Raw genomic sequence first — 8,161 nt, forward strand, 5'->3', positions numbered from 1 at the left:
CCCTTGTGCACAATATGAGATCATTTGAACAAACCATGCCATGAATGTGGCCATAAGATTGATCATTTGGCTTGAAAGCCATGAATCTTCACGCATGATAGCTCGTTTCTGAGAACACTTTTTTAAAATAATTGCCAGTATTACAAGTTTGTTATTTTTCCTGGGAACTTGGCCACATATAATGAAACAATGCGAAGGTTTTCCATTTTTTTGATTTTTTTTGAATTTTTATGCCCGTTTCAAAATGCGGTCAAAATGGCGGGAATAACCGTTCCTAGCTAGTGGTTGAATCTTGAATTTTTTTTGGTGTTCCTCTGATTAAATAGATACTTATGTACCTAGAAATGATTTTTGGAAAAAATAAAGAGCAAACTACGAGGTAGCTACAGTTCAAATTTGACCCGCTTCCACCTGAATCGGTGGAAATTTGTCTTTTTCACGAGAGGTGGATCAAATTTTTTTACACCCAACCATTTGGTCAATTGTGCATTACATATGTCCTAGTATTTCAGAGAATTGATCTGGTACAATTTTGCAACAAATATATGGTAGGTCCTTCACAAAAAAACCTCTTTTCGGGCACTCGAAAAATGGAAAATGAACTTTCCGTGCAAAGAAAATGAAAACTCCCTTAGGCAACATTGTTTGAAATTCCAAGATGCACCATTGTGCACAATATGAGATCATTTGAACAAACTATGCCATGAATGTGGCCATAAGATTGATCATTTGGCTTGAAAGCCATGAATCTTCACGCTTGATAGCACGTTTCTGAGAACACTTTTTAAAAATAATTGTCGTATTACAAGTTTATTATTTTTCCTGGGAACTTGGCCACATATAATGACACAATACGAAGGTTTTCCAATTTTTTGATTTTTTTTTGAATTTTTTATGCCCGTTTCAAAATGCGGTCAAAACGGCGGGCTTGACCATTCCTAGCTAGTGGTTGAATCTTGGAAAACTTTTGGTGTTTCTCTGATTAAATAGATACTTATGTACCTAGAAATGATTTTTGAAAAACTAAAGAGCAAACTATGAGGCAGCTACAGTTAAAATTTGACCTGCTTCCAGCTGAATCGGCGGAAATTTGTCTTTTTCACCAGAGGTGCACCAAAACTTCTCACACCCAAAAATTTGGTAAATTGTGGTTTAAATATGTCCTAGTATTTTAGAAAATTGATTTTGTACAATTTTGCAACAATTGTTTGGTAGGCCCTTCAAAAAAAACTCATTTCAGGCACTCGGAAAATGGAAAATGAATTTTCCGTGCAAAGAAGAAGAAAACTTCGTTAGTCAACATTGTTTGCCATTCCAATATGCACCCTTGTGCACAATATTAGATCATTTAAACAAACTATGCCATGAATGTGGCCATAAGATTGAGCATTCAGGTTGAAAGCCATGAATCTTCACACATGATAGCTCATTTCTGAGAACACTTTTTTAAAATAATTGTCGTATTACAAGTTTATTATTTTTCCTGATAACTTGATCACATATAATGACACAATGCGAAGGTTTTCCAATTTTTTGATTTTTTTTGAATTTTTATGCCTGTTTCAAAATGCGGTCAAAACGGCGGGCATGACCGTTCCTAGCTAGTTGTTGAATCTTGGAAAACTTTTTTGTGTTTCTCTAATTAAATAGATACTCATGTACCTAGAAATAATTTTTTGAAAAAATAAAGAGCAAACTATGAGGGAGCTGTAGTTCAAATTTGACCCGCTTCTAGTTGAATCGGCGGAAATTTGTCTTTTTCACCACAGGTGGATCAAAACTTCTGACACCCAAATAATTTGGTAAATTGTGGTTTAAATATGTCCTAGTATTTTAGAAAAATGATTTGGTACAATTTTTCAACAATTATTTGGTAGGCCCTTCACAAAAAAACTCATTTTGGGCACTCGAATAATGATTAAAAATAGCTACAAAGATAAAAAAATTGCATGCAAACTGGCTATCATCCATAAAATATGCTCTAAATTGATAGAAAATTTTAGTTGTGCCATTTTGCAAAATATTTTTGATGGTTGCTTCACAAAACCCTCCTAGTTTTAGTACATAGAAACTATTTTAAATCATAATTTTTCTGAACCAACCAGAGCTCTTCACGCGGATCACCCCCCTTAGGCGATCTGGACCGTCCACATCCGACGGATCCAACGTCTCTCAGGTCCCCTCTCAAACCAACCCAACCCAAACCCTAGCAGCTCCCCTCTCCTTGCTCGATCCAGATCTCGCTCCCCTCGTCTCCCACATCGCCGCCGCCACCCACCCCGATTCCATCCCCCCCTCGCCTTCCTCCCAAACCTTGCCGCCGCCGGCCTCTCCCCCTCCTCTCCGCTTCCCTCCCACCTCATCCCCATCTCCTCTAGTGCTATCTACCTCTAGTGCAAAATCATCGCCCACCCGCCGCAACCAGCCCATAGATTTCCTCCCACCTTTCCCCTCCTCCCCTTCCCTGGCCAAGAACCTCGCCGCCGCCTCCGCCCCTTCATCGCCGCCCGCCATGGCGCTGTACCCTTATCCCCTTCGCCGCTGCCGCTCATGCTCCCTTTCCCCATCGCCTCCGCCACCTCTGCTCGCTACACCACAGCCACACGGCCATCCCCATCCAGATCCAACCACCGTTGCACATAGACGAGGCGGCGGGCGGGCGGGGCGCACCAGCGCGGCCCTCCGTGCGCGCGCACCGGCAGGCCCTCGAGGCGGCGCCGTCGGCGATCGTCTCCGGGCTTGACCTCGGCCGCCTCAACTCCTCCCGCGCCGGCAGCTCGCTCCGCAAGGTCGCTGCCGAGGCCGGCGCCGCTGGGGCCTGCGTCTTTGCTGACCTGTACGCCCTCACGGGCGCGTCCCTGCCGTACCCGCTGGATGAGGAGGACAGGGCCAAGTGCCTGCACTCCATCGTGCTCGCCGGCGACGAGTTCCCTCCACGGCCATGGCCTCGGCCTCCCTTCCCCGACCACCAAGACGCCGGCGCGGAGGCTGCTCTCCGCCACCGTCAGGGCCATGGTGCCGGCTAGTCCCAACAAAGGTACTGCACAGTCGCGGCGGTGGACGGCAAGTTCATGCCGGTCATCGACAAGAAGGCCGGCTACTCCTTCGTCTACCCATTCGGATGGCAGGTACTCCTCCATGAATCCTCTCCTCTTCTCTGCTCCATACGCATGCATACACTTGGTGATGCTGCTGAATGAATGAATGAATGTGTGTGTGGGTCGGTGCAGGAGGTGTATGTGCAAGGGCAGGACAAGGTGTACAAGGACGTGATCGACCCCGCCGTCCGCGAGTGGACCTCAAGGGCATGAGCTTCCAGAAGAACATGCAAGCAGCTCCGCTGCCAAGCCATCAGCCCAACCAGATGGAGTTGGCTGCGCTAACCTCTTTAGAGCCATAACAATAAGTTTACTCGAATCAGGGAAGATTCTGCATAAGTAACTAAATTCAGCAGCCCAATGCTGTACAGCATAGCAAATGCCAAACTGCCCATTTATGCCCTGTTTTTCTAATCCTGGTTATGTATTCTCCAGCTAAATGCCTTGCCTGTGTATTATATACTTTATTCTTCTTGCTGGAGTACTAGAAGAGTAGTGCTATCTTGCTGCTGGTGACACTCCATCGACTACTCACTGTTAATTTATTCTAAGTGGCCATAATTCCCTTCCTAGCAGCACCACAGAGTACCACCTGCTCTCTTGTCTCACCCATAACAACAATTTACTAGCAGTATGTGTCTTGGGTATTATCTAGGTCCCTTCTACTACTACACCTAGTTACTTGTGTGTATCCTATTACTTACTAGTTAGTACACATGTGTAGTAGTACTGTACTATAATCTTCTTCCTCAACTACTACAATAGTTCTTGTAGTAGTGGTGTCTTACTGCCAGTGACATTTATCGAGTTTATTAACTCCAAATGAAGTGAACTGGGCATAATTCTCTAGATGCGGTACATAGTGCTATATGTTTCCTTGCCTCACCAACAAAATGTACTAATATGTCTCTTGTGACACGATAGGTCGATTCTACGCCTTCGAGAAACCTGTAGTACTTGTATACCTTCATGTTTGAGCACTCGAGCAGTACTTCAAAATGGAGTAGCTTAATTCACTGAATTTGGTTGTAGTACTAGTTGATTCACTGAGAAGATTCAGTAATGAGTTGATTCACTAAGAAGACTCAGTTTTTTGTGCTGGCTTCTTTCCATTGTGGAGCTCGCTGTGTGACAAGTCTGTTCATTCCTCTAGATGTCCTGTCACTTGGCATAAGTAATTAAGTAGGAATAGTTTAAGGTGAATCATAGCTTTGCTATTGCTTCATTTCATCTGATGCAGGCATGAAATTGAATTGCACTTGATGCAGCGCCATTATGGTCCCTGAAATTAGCTTATGTTATTGAATTTTTTATTTCCTCACCTGAGAACAACCGTATCATCATATCTACCAGGCCCTTTGTTTGTTTCTGTGAGCTTGCCTCTGTGGCTAGCACATATCATATGTGATCCATGCTGTCTCTTTTCCGCCCACTTAAGCTTGGATCAAAGTGGCATATTACTTTTGTGATAACTGAGAGAACTGCGAGGCTTTCTTTTCTACTTTGGCATATAATATTAGAACTAATACTATTTTTATTTGAAATTTGTTATTAGGCTATTAATGCGAAACTTCCAAGTTATAACTATCCTTGCATTTCTTACTCCAATTGTGAAAGGACTAATATATGGTCTGTGTGCTTCTTTGAATATATTTGAGTACATTTTTATTATGTTGTTGTAATATGTAATGTAGTTTTCAAAGCATGTCTGCTGTTGTAATTCAGTATTTATATGCAGCAACAGATTATCTCGTACTGTTGCCTACATGCTTCTGGATGCTGATACTTTTCATTTTTCTCAGTTCTTCTTGCTTCGGATTGCTTCCTCCCTGACACCCCGATCCAGATGACGGCAGCAGCGATGGCGTCCACACTCAAGCGTGCCTACCTCTCCATCTATAACTGGTCCATCTTCTTTGGACGGTTAGCTGCTTCCTTCCCACTTTGAAATCTCGATCTCCTTTCTTGTTGATTGGCTTGTTGAATGATTCGTATATGTGTGGATGTAGGGTGTAGGTGCTCTACTACGCGCTGCTGGATAGTTTACCTAGACGTGTACGTCGCCAGTCGAGAGGCTCTATATAATTATTGACATGAATATCTTGACTTCCCAAACAAGTATAGGACTGTACCTATGCATACAGATTATTATAACAAAACTGAAAATAAAAACTGAAGCATGAAATAAGCAATAGTGGCTGATTTTTATTTGCATGTTAAGCAGAAAGTTGTAGCTGAGGCTTGTATATTACGAAATATTGTCACACATCTGAGCTTCTACTGTTGTTAGGGACATCGTAGTGTGATCTTCATGATTTTTCGCTTGAAGATGTACTGATTCATTAGTCAAGCAGAGACTGAAGTCATCTTTTGCTACCGTTAGCTCTATGGATGTGTATTTACCTGCAACTTCTGCCAGCTCTAACTTGGTTATATACCAGTTCAATTCAGTCAATCCGTTGGAACTAGTTTGTCTATTACTTGTATCCGATTTCATATCCTGCCATATGCCATTGTCGACTTTCTTAGGTACATAATTGTTATGTCTTGCAATCTGGTATTGATGATTGTCAATGTATTCATTTGTACCTTTCTAGTGTACCTTGTATGTGACCCAGCTGATCTGTATATCAATGCTCTGTTTCCAATAGATGTATGTTGATGCCTGATGGCTGATTCCTTAAAACTTCACTGTTGCAGCAGTAGCATTTTTCCTTAGTGCATAGATGTATGAGCGATCACTTATGCTTGAAACCTTGCTCTCTTTCCCAAGAACCATCATGGTCTGCATCACTACTGGGGCAGAAGAGGAAAGCCTGTTGGTGTCTCCAAGAAGCGATAAACTGCTTCACAAAGATCCCCGCATAGCTTCACTACTACTGTGTTGGTCCATTTCCAGAATCTTAAGCAGTGTTCTTGTTTAGACGATTACCTTGGATGATGCTTTTGCTTAAGGAGAGGCTCAAGAAGATCAAGTATAAACTCCTCCCCCTCTTGTTTGTTTTTGCTTGATACTGTTTGGTGGTTGATACATTACTGTGCAAGTTCTATGGTATGTGAGTTCTTTCTGTTGCTGCAAGCATTGACACAATATGTCATGTGCAGGGAGCTCCGCATCCGAGTTTCAGCCATCCTCTACAGCAAGGAGCTCTGGGCCAAAGGAGCAAGCAGCGCTGCTAGTTCCTTGAGGCCAGATCGAGTAAGATGGTGCACCATGGCGTGTGGTGGTGTATTTTGCTTCCGAGAACAGTACTGTTTATTTGAAGTGAGATGTACTCGTCTAGTGCCTGGCAAAAAATTGAAGGATGAAGTGTCATGTACTGTCTATGTTGTAGTGAGCTGTAGTAGGAGTGAAACGAAAATTTATCTGCTGTTGTATGTGCTATTTCCCTGTAATGTCTTGTGTACATTTTACTTGAACATTAAATTCTCTAGAAAAAATTGTTCTTACTAGACCTGGTAGTGGCCACGGCCCAAATATACTCATACTATTAAGATGCCATGGCCCAAAATAACCTGGGCTGAAAAGCTATTCAGAAGTATTATAAGCAGGCCTCGACTCAAATAGAAAATGGAAACAAAAAGCAAACAAACTATGTGGAAGGTAAAAGCCCATTATAGAAAAGGCCCAAAACATCAAGCAAAAGAATCCTAAAAGGCTGAATTAATGGGCTCGGCCCATGTAAAACGCCGAATCAGACCGGGCTGAATCTTGTGCCACATCAGCTTGCCACGCTGGATGCCTACGTGGCCTGGGGAGGTTGCTAGTGACCAAAACGCCACAGTAGACGTATTTTGGTCATAAACGTCTTCGACCATTCCAGAAGAAAGGTCGCTATAGTCAGTTTATGACCGCCAGCTTTTGACCTTCTGTTTTTGGTCACAAAAAGGTCGCAAATGAAAAACCATGACCTTTCAGTGACCAATAGTGGTGGTCACAAGTTGACATATTTCTTGTAGTGCCCCCCGCAACGCTCACTGTTCATCCCAGAGGCAGCATCGATCGGCTTCAGTTAGCAGCGGTAGCGAAGGAATTGCTCGATCAGGTTCAGTTAACAGCCATCGATCGATCGCTCGGGTTCAGTAACGCGTAGCCTGCAGTGCAATCGCTCGGTTTCAGTTAGAGCCCAACGCCTCACTCAGGTTCAGTTAGAGCCAACGCCTCGCACACACGCGCGTACGTGTACGAGAGAAACGTGCATCGCTCGGCCCCCGACCTCCCACCGTAACCGGGAACTCCCCAAAAATTTCCTCGCCCTCGCTTCTACCACGGGATTTTCCGTCATGGACGGCCCAAAGAATGTCATGCAGCTGCATCTCCGGCCCGCCCAGGACGAAAAGCCCATTTTCTGTCATGATTTTTTGTCATAGAAGTAGGAGCCCACCACATCTATGATGATACCGGGTTTTGTCACAATTATCGTCATAGAAGTGTCATATGTATGACAGAAAAAAAAATCGTTTGGCCCAAAATATCACGGATGTGTCTTTTTTTGTAGTAAATCCATCAAAAGATTTCACCCAAAACATGAAAACTTCACAATACAAAACTCAACAGAAATCTCGTGAGCTCCGTTAGCGAAAGAAAACAAAAGACCACTTCAAGGTACTGTAATGAACTCATTCTTTATTTATATTTGTGTTAAACCTACTGTATTCCAACTTCTCTATGGTTTATAAACTATTTTACTAGCCATAGATTCATCAAAATAAGCAAACAACACACGAAAACAGAATCTGTCAAAAACAGAATAGTCTGTAGTAATCTGTAACTAACGCAAACTTCTGGACCTACACAAAATCAGCCAAAATAGGACAACCTAAGCAATTTGTTTATTGATCAGCATCAATTGGAATCACTATTTTATCACGTTCTGGTGATTTTTAACAATTGTTTTCGTGAACAGAGAGTTTCTGGAAATTACAGCAAGATAAAATAACTATCATCCAAGAAGATCCTATAGGTTTAACTTGGCACAAACACTAATTAAAACATAAAAACACATCTAACCAGAGGCTAGAACAATGATTTGTTCCTAAACAGAAGGAAAAGCAAAAAAACT

At 42.7% G+C, this 8,161-nt stretch overlaps 1 long non-coding RNA gene across 1 annotated transcript; it reads left to right on the top strand.

Annotated features, from left to right (window-relative positions):
* Positions 1–5,943: 5,943 nt before the first annotated feature.
* On the top strand, positions 5,944–6,494 carry LOC123185978 (uncharacterized). The gene is made up of 2 exons (XR_006493537.1): positions 5,944–6,073; positions 6,204–6,494. It is a non-coding gene; the product is annotated as an uncharacterized lncRNA (long non-coding RNA).
* Positions 6,495–8,161: the final 1,667 nt, after the last annotated feature.

This window comes from Triticum aestivum, chromosome 2A (assembly GCF_018294505.1).
Source record: "Triticum aestivum cultivar Chinese Spring chromosome 2A, IWGSC CS RefSeq v2.1, whole genome shotgun sequence".
Lineage (NCBI taxonomy): Eukaryota > Viridiplantae > Streptophyta > Magnoliopsida > Poales > Poaceae > Triticum > Triticum aestivum.